This window comes from Symsagittifera roscoffensis, chromosome 5 (assembly GCF_963678635.1).
Source record: "Symsagittifera roscoffensis chromosome 5, txSymRosc1.1, whole genome shotgun sequence".
Lineage (NCBI taxonomy): Eukaryota > Metazoa > Xenacoelomorpha > Acoela > Convolutidae > Symsagittifera > Symsagittifera roscoffensis.
The window spans coordinates 67,309,780-67,321,873 of NC_087066.1; the positions used below are offsets into that span (position 1 = coordinate 67,309,780).

General features: G+C 39.0%; 2 protein-coding genes and 1 long non-coding RNA gene across 5 annotated transcripts in view; 1 reads left to right on the forward strand and 2 right to left on the reverse strand.

Annotated features, from left to right (window-relative positions):
- LOC134845466 (glycogen debranching enzyme-like) overlaps window positions 1-12,094 on the reverse strand; it is a 643,946-nt gene that overhangs the window by 93,762 nt on the left and 538,090 nt on the right. The gene's annotated exons all lie outside the window — the stretch shown is intronic.
- LOC134845467 (serine/threonine-protein phosphatase 2A 65 kDa regulatory subunit A alpha isoform-like) overlaps window positions 1-12,094 on the reverse strand; it is a 525,354-nt gene that overhangs the window by 13,228 nt on the left and 500,032 nt on the right. The window lies entirely within an intron of this gene.
- Window positions 3,405-6,419, forward strand: LOC134845474 (uncharacterized). Its single transcript, XR_010162748.1, has 3 exons — window positions 3,405-3,841; window positions 4,065-4,203; window positions 6,025-6,419. It is a non-coding gene; the product is annotated as an uncharacterized LOC134845474 (long non-coding RNA).

Below are 12,094 nucleotides of genomic sequence, written 5' to 3' on the forward strand. Positions count from 1 at the left end.
CTGGCAGAGCATTCTATTCTTCTTCTCCTAGGTGATTCCATGAGGATTCTTTGTTCGTTATTTCTCGAATTGCCCGGAGAGCTGCTCTCCGGCAATTTCCGATTCATTTCTGTAAAGGCTGACGGAGGTTCCAGCGTCGAAGTGCCTTCATCTGCTGGCTCAGTCGCCTCCAACGTATCCGCGTTGTTCTCAAATCACTGAGGAAATTGAAATCAGGCTGGATACTCCTCCTGTCGATGCACTGTCGTCTTCCCCACCAGCTTGATTTACATCTTGTTGCATGGGTTCTTCCATTTGACGGCTTCCTACCTGCTCATCATCTCCTTCTGACGTATCCTTCTTCGAGCTTGAGGGTCCTTGCTTTTCAGTGTCGGCCCCTTCCAGAAATTTCGGTATGATCAGTGTGCCGGCCGATCCATCCTCCTCTTCTCCATGGACCACTTTGATTTCCTCACAGCCGAAGGGTGCTAGGAAGGTTCTCCTCTGCAGCGTTCCTCCTACTGTCAACTCCGGTTTCACACTAGTCAGGATCAAGGAGGCCTCAGACAGTTTCGTTGCCTCTCATCTTCATAGGCGCTAGGCCTAATTCCGCCCATTCCTCCAGGCTTGGGAGTCGCGGCGTTGCTTATTCGCCTTCTCGTCGCTTGATCCGTGTAGGCAAATCGTGTATACTGTAACACGGCAATATTCCTTCCCACAAAGTATGGATCCATTCTTACCACGAATTTTCCTACTCTCCTTTCATTGGTTTCAAATGCTCTCAACCTTGGAGTTTGTACCACGGAGACTGCTCCGAGCAATATCCTTCTTATCAGAGGGAATTCAGGGATCTTTTCCGGCAGCTTCTCGTAATCACCCCAGTTTTTCGTCTCTTTTCTCACCTTGAGATATGCTGTAGTGAGACGAGGAACTCTGGTTATTTCACCATTCGTCTTATCATAGGGTCTCAGATTCCAGAGCTTCGGAAACACCTCGATGTGCCCTCTCTCTACTTCTCCCATACGATCACGGAAGTGATCATCAAAGTTGATGACTGTCATTTCTGGCTCTGATATCTTCGCAAATAACAGATCATCGCTCATGAGCTCCCGCAATGCGTGCTGCTCACACCAGTTCAGCGCACTACCGTCCACTGCTGATATGAGGTTCAGGTGCAGCACCGACCTCCTATACGCCTCCACTTTAACATCAGGGAACGCAAACGTGACTGCTGGTCCATAGATCACTGTCACAAACTCCGTGGCTCCTCTGATCAACGCTAAGGGATCAGTCCTCATAGCCAAGCTCAGATCGGTTAGTAGGGGCATGCCCCCAACATGTCGTCTCGCATCTTCTTCCCTTTCGATAGTCCCATCTTCTCCCGTTTCAAAGCGATTTTGTTGTAAGAGATACTGGATAACAGTGTGTCTCAGGACTCTTATCTTATTCCACGGGTCCGTGGCTCTCTTCATGTCTAATTTCCTCACCTTCTCTCTCATCTGCTCTGGACAACGTGTCAGCTTCATTAGTCCTCCCAAGTTTCCGTGGGTAATCGCAATCAATGTTAGAAGCCCATCTAAACGCAGGTTCTGAACTCCTTCGGTGAGCAGTACCGCCGGTCCTTTCACGAAACTCTCTGCTCCAAACGTCACGAACACGGCTAGTAGTTCCACAATCGATACTTCCACTACGGCTTGGAGGAATTCCTTTATCAAGTTATGAGAGAGCTTCGGGTAGACTTTCGCCAAGAAGGACGCGGTCCATCCGGCTCCCAACCTAGTTGAATTTTCTGAAGTAGTTGGTGTTGGTGACTGGGGTATATCAAAATGAACTCCAGGGGTTTGAAAATTTCTATTTCTTCGTGGACGTATAATTTGTCTGTTTATTTCAACTGTATTTTGATTTTGACTAGTGTGTCTTATTCTGTTTAAGTCTTGTGGTAATGTGGGGTACAAATTATATGTTGGTTCACTTAGGGGTGCTTGTCGCTGAACTGGTTCTAATGGTTCGGATAAGCGAGCGTGTCGTTCTAAAAAAGTGTATGGGTTATTTTGAAAAGAAATTTGTGTGGATGTTTGGGGGTTTTGGCTAGTTGTGGGTTTTCTTGGGATGATGTCGGTGAAGACTGATTTTGTGATTGTTGGTTAGCAATTTTTGAAACGTGTCCGATTGATTTTTTCTAGTGGGAAGATTTATGTTTATTGTGATTTTGTGATTGTTGGTTAGCAATTTTTTAAACGTGTCCGATTGATTTTTTCTAGTGGGAAGATTTATGTTTATTGTAGTATTCTTCGATGAAAAGAATTAAAAAGATTGTTGCCAAGGCGAATGTGACTACTGTCGTTTTTACACATTTGCACATTGTCATTATTAGGGATGATAAAAATGTGATTAAAATTACAAATAGTAAAAAAAATATCTTTTCTAAAAATTGTTCGTATCATTTAAATTGAAATTGAATTATCGTACCTGTGAATATGATCAATGATTTGGGAAAGTTGGAGATATATTTCTAATAGGGAGTAGAAAACTTAAAAAATTTTGCAAAAAGTTATTAAAAGGATTATAAAAGCTTCAAAAGTATCGATTAAAAATATGAACAAAAGTTTGAATAGTATGAAAAACTTTATGAAAAGATTAAAGATTGTATTTTTCAAGATATTGACTGATTGAGAAAAGAGCATTTAAGAAATGATTTCTTCGTCGAATATTTTTTGTTGTTTGAGGCGAAATTCAAGTGTGGTCGGATTATTCATTGGTTTTTTGACAAGTGGGTTGAGTTTTGTGAAAAATTGTTGGAGGCTAATTTTATGGTGTTCGGGAGGTCTTCTTTGCTTTATTTTTATTTGTCGGGTGATCTGGGGTATGTTTGAAATATTTGTGCTTTAGGCCAAATGATTATGGTCATTTTTTACTTTAGGCTAATTCGCCATTTTTGGTTGGAGGGTTTTTGAGGTCTGAGTTGGGAAAATATTGTTGATCTTTGCGTTATTAAATAGGGGAGGGTTGTAATATTATGGTGGTATTTATTTTAGTTGTCAAGTTTTAGCGAGTTGCTTATTTTTGACCTGGAGGTTGTAAAGTTATAGTTATAGATATGCCTGGAGTTTAATATCTATCGGCTAATAGGTTGGTGTTAGTGATGTATTTGTATTTCTTGGATACATCTCGTTAGATGAGTTAGGATTGATGTGGTTAACTCATAGAGTAATTTCGGAGAGGGTACACCGTCTGCTCGTCACGCTATCTTATTTTCGGCCGGATAGATTCTTTGAGAAGATGATTTTCCCCGTTTTTTGTGTCTGTCTGCCGATATATTCCAATCCATTAACGTTTCGCCCCCTTTATCTTTTGCTTTGAGCTGGCTGCTATTTTTTTTCGGATGAATAGCGAAAAGGAAGTCTGCATTTTATCATTATCTGAAGAGTAAGCGGAAAACGAAGATTATTCATCAGAAGTTTTTTTGAAGTTATTTCTGCCAGACAACTTAAAACACCGTCGATTCATCGGATCGCACGAAAAAACTGTTTGAAGCCACTAAATTTTTGTCTACAAAATTTAAAGGAACAGTTAAAACTAAGACCTCGGGTATTGTTTTTGTTTGGTTTTTGCATTCACGATGAAGTCAAAAAACTTAAGCTTTTTGCAATACATCTTCGTTGGCTCGTTTATTTTGTTCAAGTTTTGTGATTGTCTACATAAATCAGAAGAATATGGTCCGACAAATGGAGTTGAGGGAGAGCAACGTTTGATGAAGAAATTGAAGAGTAGCATACCTACCATGTGGCCGCCTGTGGATATGGTCAACAGAACGGTATTCATCTATGTTGATCTATTCAAGATACAAGAAGTGGACGAAAAGGTGAGGATCTCTTTCATCAATTCAAATTGTGTATCGATTTTGTTTGACACTTGTAAAAAGCCTGAAACTCAAAAAAAATGATCCAGTCAGCTGACAAAGATTGAGACCGTCTCAAATTAACTCATATTAATTCTGATACTCTTTTTGTAACACTGTTATCAGAAATTTAGAGCATGTTTGCGATCTTGATTAGGTACAAGGAGAATACCTGTTTTGTTGATAGAATGGCATGTGGGTCGGCAAATTCTTCATCTATGTCTACTACTATTCGCCCAGTGCCCAATGGAACAAGAGTGAATACAACAATGGCACCGTCGAGTCATTCCTCCTTCCCAAAGGCACACTTTGGATGCCCGATATTAGTAAGTCAGGCCACTTTTGACCTTTATTGAATTACAACGAGAACGATTGAAACTCATGCGCAGAATCGAAACTACAACTTACCACTAATCATCAGTACCACTTGTCATCGATTATAATCGATTATAAAGAATTATTTTTTTTTTGGCAATATAGCTCTGACATTTTAACCACATTTTTAATAAATTGTATATAGAAATTGTAATTCTCATAGTATATGAACTATAAAAAAGTAATAAAAAAAACTTTAATAAAATTTTACTGCTGCTTTTGCAAAAGACTTGTTTCTTTTTTTTAGTGTGAGATTTAACTTGGCCAGAAAAAATTTATTTTTTTATACTTCACTTCCTAATGTTTTTTGTATGTTTTTTATACATTTTTTTCAGTTTCATAATTTTTTCCGCCCTGCATTTATTTTCTTCAATTTACGTCCCTCCCCGTTTTCAACTTATATCACCCATATTTCACTTTTCGATCTAAAAAAAAAATTTCCTCAAAACATTATAAAAGCGCATATATTCGACTACCAGGCCTTCTTCTATCATTTTTAGCTGATTGTGTAAGGCCAGGCCTGGGAATAGCCACTTTGGTAAGTTCTATAACTTTATTAAATAATGGAGGCTGAGTTTTTCCAGTTTTTCCGAAATAAATTTTTTTGTTTCCCAATTTTTCTGTTTTTCGATTTCTATTTTTCAGTCACTACTATTTGCTAGCTTGCAATTCTGTGCTTGCGTTGTATCCCAAAGGACGCAAGGATCCGCATTGCCGCTGTAATTTAATTTTGAGCTTCGAGCTTAAACATTTTTCAGAGTGTAGAAAATGTGTGTCAAAAAATGGCTTAAAAAAGACTGGAGAAAAAATCATTCCCGAGGACAAATATTCCATTGTTTTTTCTAAAATTTGGAACTACGAGATTTTTGAGTTATACTTTGAGAAAATTTTAGTCGAAAAAAGGAATGCAAAGATCACAAGCTGCAGCGTCTAAAAATGGTGAGAGCAGACGCTAATTTTATTTTTTTCTGACCCTTTTTTGGAACAAATTTGTCACAAGTTTGTTCATATGAAAAAAATAGGCTGGTATTTTTTGTTTTTGTTTGTTCGGTAGACCGCAGAAAGTGTTTAAAGAGAAAAGAGCAGTTAAGTTGCTTATGAAGCTAAATTTTTTTTCATACAAGATGATAATTCTCGTTGAAATACATTAGAAATAGGTACAGGCGACTTTGCCGAGGTACAAATGCGCTAGCTTCAATGACTTTTTGATTGAGGCGTGTAATACTGCGTTTTTTCAACTATTTCGTTTTATCACTTTTTGTTCCGACCATTGAAAATGGGGAGGAGCTTTGATTTCTCATAGATTTTTGTTTTTTTGTTTTCCACGCAAAAGCAGCTACCACAAATTGTCATCAGACATTTCAAAGCCCTTTCAGACGTGATTCATAGGACATCAAAAAAATTTTAAAAAGCTTTCCCGGTGTCGAGAAAAACCGTTTTGAAATTTTGATTTTTGTCCAATCTCGAGCAAGTGAGCAGGCTTACATTAGCTCATTAATGCTTAATTTAAGCCTTGCAATTCTATTTTTGCTCTAATGAAGTTAGTTTTTGGAGTTTTTACCTTCATCTTAGGAATCAAAAACTTCAATTTTTTTGTTTTCGTTTTGAAAAAAAATTTCCGCTCTACTTTTTCGCTCAGATTTTTTTTCACTTCAAGCCGAAAAAACGACTCTAATTGAAAAAATAATTTTGATGTAATTTTTTAAGACTGGTCGGAACACTCTGTGCTACTTGCACAGTAACCGGTTATCCTTGTATCTATTTTGTTTTAGTTGTACATGAGGCATCGGAAAGAAAGTATGACGCGTTTAACAGACAGGTGGTGTTTGAACATGGAATGATTTTGGCAATGACGACTCTAACAACTTGTCAAATGAGTTGCCTCTTCGATGTGTCCCAGTTTCCCTTCGATTCGCAGCAATGTGTAGTAACTTTGACAACTCATGTGTCGCGACCATCCGACTACCAGCTAGGTGCACCCTTAGTCATACGTTTTTGTTATTTCATTCATCACATTAGGCAGAAAAAACGCCAGCGCTTTGGAAAACTATACGAAAAACTTTCAACTGTGTTTTGTGTGCTCGGATTTTTCTGTGCTCTTTGCTCCACATCTGGCTACTCTTGCTGTATTATTGAGCGATAACAATGGGATGTTTTTGATTCGGTTTGAGGCATTTTTTTTTGTTTTTTGGCTTTCCAGCCTTATGAAGCCGTGAAAATTACCCAAATTTTTCAAAAATTTTGGCAAAAAAACTTCAAAAAATAGCCGATTTTGATCGATACGGTTGATGCATATTGGGGTCAAACCCTACCAAATTTTGGTCGAGAACATTCAAAGATAAAGTGAGCATCCGAATCGGGTTTGGCGGCAAACATAAAGTGAGCTATGTTTTTTTATTAAGTGGTCTTTATTTCTGAGAATCGTTCTTCATAAAAATTTGAGCTTTTTTCATGGAGTTGCATGAATGAATATATTTATGAATACATGAACGGGGGGGGGGAGGGTTTCATCGACCTTCTCAAAAAAACTCATTCAATCTTCTTGCAACACAAAAAATTTACCAAATAAGTGCTTTTTATAGACAATAAGTGCTTTTTATAGACTTCTGCTTGAGGGTGGTGCCTTGCAACATCGTCTCCAGATAACTCTCCATGGCACTCATGCCTTCCAGAGCCATCACATACCCTCTAGCCGAGTTTCGGTACTCCAACATCTCCATGTATCCACCGGCGGGTTCATCTATCGACACAGTCTCCGACACGGTCAGTCGGTTATACTCCAATGGTACTAGTTGTCCTGCGACACTTCCCTTTCCGTGGTTCATGGGAGATGGTTTAAAGTCTTTCAATGTGCTTTCTCCACATTGGCTGAGTATTTCCATTTCTAAGGTTGCTCCAGTCAGAGTGCGGTCACTCTTTTTGGATTTGTAACCTGTTGAATTTATCCCTGCCATGAGAATGGGAGGCACCATCGCTACATCAGTTAACATTTTGTCCGTGCCAGGCAGTTGATAATCACCTTGTCCCAAATCCATGACCTCTTCGACCCGTTTTCTTTTCGCTGAATTGACAATTTCATCGATATCTCTGAATCCACCTTCGTCTTTCCTACTCTCCTCGGTATCATTTTGCTGCCTAACTTCATCTTCACCTCGTTGATCTTATCAATCACCAATTTTGATCGCATCGTTCTCTTCCTGGTTCTTGACAGATATACCACCTCTCCTTTATCATCCTGCGGTATCATCTTGATGGAAGAGTTCGCTTCACTTTCATCAGTGGCTGAGTCAATCATCAACTCACTCAATCTCCCTTCACACTCATCAAGTTTGTCAAGGACTTCCCGCATCAATGGTCGGTTGAGACCTAGTTTCAAAATGGACTGGGTCCCATAGCTCTGAACCACTGTCCAGACTTCTTCCATGAACGCCACTCTGTCCAATCTACATCCCGTCCTACTTTCATGGTCTCGGTGATGTACTTCCCACTCTTCTTCGGGCAACATTTCCAAGAAAGGTACTCTGGCAGAGCATTCTATTCTTCTTCTCCTAGGTGATTCCATGAGGATTCTTTGTTCGTTATTTCTCGAATTGCCCGGAGAGCTGCTCTCCGGCAATTTCCGATTCATTTCTGTAAAGGCTGACGGAGGTTCCAGCGTCGAAGTGCCTTCATCTGCTGGCTCAGTCGCCTCCAACGTATCCGCGTTGTTCTCAAATCACTGAGGAAATTGAAATCAGGCTGGATACTCCTCCTGTCGATGCACTGTCGTCTTCCCCACCAGCTTGATTTACATCTTGTTGCATGGGTTCTTCCATTTGACGGCTTCCTACCTGCTCATCATCTCCTTCTGACGTATCCTTCTTCGAGCTTGAGGGTCCTTGCTTTTCAGTGTCGGCCCCTTCCAGAAATTTCGGTATGATCAGTGTGCCGGCCGATCCATCCTCCTCTTCTCCATGGACCACTTTGATTTCCTCACAGCCGAAGGGTGCTAGGAAGGTTCTCCTCTGCAGCGTTCCTCCTACTGTCAACTCCGGTTTCACACTAGTCAGGATCAAGGAGGCCTCAGACAGTTTCGTTGCCTCTCATCTTCATAGGCGCTAGGCCTAATTCCGCCCATTCCTCCAGGCTTGGGAGTCGCGGCGTTGCTTATTCGCCTTCTCGTCGCTTGATCCGTGTAGGGAAATCGTGTATACTGTAACACGGCAATATTCCTTCCCACAAAGTATTGATCCATTCTTACCACGAATTTTCCTACTCTCCTTTCATTGGTTTCAAATGCTCTCAACCTTGGAGTTTGTACCACGGAGACTGCTCCGAGCAATATCCTTCTTATCAAAGGGAATTCAGGGATCTTTTCCGGCAGCTTCTCGTAATCACCCCAGTTTTTCGTCTCTTCTCTCACCTTGTGATATGCTGTAGTGAGACGAGGAACTCTGGTTATTTCACCATTCGTCTTATCATAGGGTCTCAGATTCCAGAGCTTCGGAAACACCTCGATGTGCCCTCTCTCTACTTCTCCCATACGATCACGGAAGTGATCATCAAAGTTGATGACTGTCATTTCTGGCTCTGATATCTTCGCAAATAACAGATCATCGCTCATGAGCTCCCGCAATGCGTGCTGCTCACACCAGTTCAGCGCACTACCGTCCACTGCTGATATGAGGTTCAGGTGCAGCACCGACCTCCTATACGCCTCCACTTTAACATCAGGGAACGCAAACGTGACTGCTGGTCCATAGATCACTGTCACAAACTCCGTGGCTCCTCTGATCAACGCTAAGGGATCAGTCCTCATAGCCAAGCTCAGATCGGTTAGTAGGGGCATGCCCCCAACATGTCGTCTCGCATCTTCTTCCCTTTCGATAGTCCCATCTTCTCCCGTTTCAAAGCGATTTTGTTGTAAGAGATACTGGATAACAGTGTGTCTCAGGACTCTTATCTTATTCCACGGGTCCGTGGCTCTCTTCATGTCTAATTTCCTCACCTTCTCTCTCATCTGCTCTGGACAACGTGTCAGCTTCATTAGTCCTCCCAAGTTTCCGTGGGTAATCGCAATCAATGTTAGAAGCCCATCTAAACGCAGGTTCTGAACTCCTTCGGTGAGCAGTACCGCCGGTCCTTTCACGAAACTCTCTGCTCCAAACGTCACGAACACGGCTAGTAGTTCCACAATCGATACTTCCACTACGGCTTGGAGGAATTCCTTTATCAAGTTATGAGAGAGCTTCGGGTAGACTTTCGCCAAGAAGGACGCGGTCCATCCGGCTCCCAACCTAGTTGAATTTTCTGAATTAGTTGGTGTTGGTGACTGGGGTATATCAAAATGAACTCCAGGGGTTTGAAAATTTCTATTTCTTCGTGGACGTATAATATGTCTGTTTATTTCAACTGTATTTTGATTTTGACTAGTGTGTCTTATTCTGTTTAAGTCTTGTGGTAATGTGGGGTACAAATTATATGTTGGTTCACTTAGGGGTGCTTGTCGCTGAACTGGTTCTAATGGTTCGGATAAGCGAGCGTGTCGTTCTAAAAAAGTGTATGGGTTATTTTGAAAAGAAATTTGTGTGGATGTTTGGGGGTTTTGGCTAGTTGTGGGTTTTCTTGGGATGATGTCGGTGAAGACTGATTTTGTGATTGTTGGTTAGCAATTTTTGAAACGTGTCCGATTGATTTTTTCTAGTGGGAAGATTTATGTTTATTGTGATTTTGTGATTGTTGGTTAGCAATTTTTTAAACGTGTCCGATTGATTTTTTCTAGTGGGAAGATTTATGTTTATTGTAGTATTCTTCGATGAAAAGAATTAAAAAGATTGTTGCCAAGGCGAATGTGACTACTGTCGTTTTTACACATTTGCACATTGTCATTATTAGGGATGATAAAAATGTGATTAAAATTACAAATAGTAAAAAAAATATCTTTTCTAAAAATTGTTCGTATCATTTAAATTGAAATTGAATTATCGTACCTGTGAATATGATCAATGATTTGGGAAAGTTGGAGATATATTTCTAATAGGGAGTAGAAAACTTAAAAAATTTTGCAAAAAGTTATTAAAAGGATTATAAAAGCTTCAAAAGTATCGATTAAAAATATGAACAAAAGTTTGAATAGTATGAAAAACTTTATGAAAAGATTAAAGATTGTATTTTTCAAGATATTTACTGATTGAGAAAAGAACATTTAAGAAATGATTTCTTCGTCGAATATTTTTTGTTGTTTGAGGCGAAATTCAAGTGTGGTCGGATTATTCATTGGTTTTTTGACAAGTGGGTTGAGTTTTGTGAAAAATTGTTGGAGGCTAATTTTATGGTGTTCGGGAGGTCTTCTTTGCTTTATTTTTATTTGTCGGGTGATCTGGGGTATGTTTGAAATATTTGTACTTTAGGCCAAATGATTATGGTCATTTTTTACTTTAGGCTAATTCGCCATTTTTGGTTGGAGGGTTTTTGAGGTCTGAGTTGGGAAAATATTGTTGATCTTTGCGTTATTAAATAGGGGAGGGTTGTAATATTATGGTGGTATTTATTTTAGTTGTCAAGTTTTAGCGAGTTGCTTATTTTTGACCTGGAGGTTGTAAAGTTATAGTTATAGATATGCCTGGAGTTTAATATCTATCGGCTAATAGGTTGGTGTTAGTGATGTATTTGTATTTCTTGGATACATCTCGTTAGATGAGTTAGGATTGATGTGGTTACCTCATAGAGTAATTTCGGAGAGGGTACACCGTCTGCTCGTCACGCTATCTTATATTCGGCCGGATAGATTCGTGCAACTTCTTAGTCTAATACCGATCCTAATCTTACTCTTATATCTACTAGTCTCAGGGTGTTTAACTAGTCTCTACTAGGCTCAATAGATCTAGAGTATACTGGATTATTGCAACTGCTGAAGTTCTCTTGGAGAGGTAACTAATTTCTAAGTTAAATTCAAATCTCTCTGATGCTGAAATTACAAGTAATTTCAGCAATTACAAATAAGTGGGTTGTTAGTTGGATGGATTATGATTGGTTAATATTAAATATTTTACAGTGGTAAAATATCTAATTTACCCAATAATAAAATGTAGTTTAGATCAGGTTCCAAATGGTTCAGATATAAGTGATATTCAACGCGTTCAATCAACGGTTTTTCAACTTCAATAGGATTACAGCTGGCCGACAAATTTCTTTTGACTGAACCAAAAATCATATCACAACTGCTTCACAATCAATGCATCTCTTTTCCTGCATTTGTTCTGTTGTGCTGAAGGTCATACATTGACTCAAACCAAAGCAATAATCTCTAATGACGAAATCAGCAAGAGTTTTTTGAATAAAACTTCATTTAATATTGCGCCCCATCTGGATTTTTTAGTTTATTTTTTTATTTTTTTTTGAACCATTTTTCCATTTGAAATTAAATGGCGACAATATTGACACTTTTTACGTCAGATAGTATTTAGATGTTAAGAATTAACGCCCAATTTTACGGCTGATTAACAGCAGCAAGGTTTTGAAAAATAATATATAAGTAATATAATAATTCAATCGGCCTTACTGCAATCAGTTCAGATTTCGACAAAAATATGCATTCATTGACGCCTTCGTGGAACTAACATAAAAAATTCAGACAAATAATTATTCTGTTGTTTATTTATAGACTTGGTTAAAAAAAACAAAAAAGTTTTTGGGACAAATTTTCAAAATTACTTGGAAAATTTTTTGTGTCGTATATGAAAATTGTATGGCAAGCATTTTTTTCAAAAAAAAATTAAAATCAGTTTTTTATTGTCACCAGTCTGTTCAACTGTTCTCAAAAAGCCGCAGAAATGGTTTAATTTTTTTTCAATTTTTTTTTTT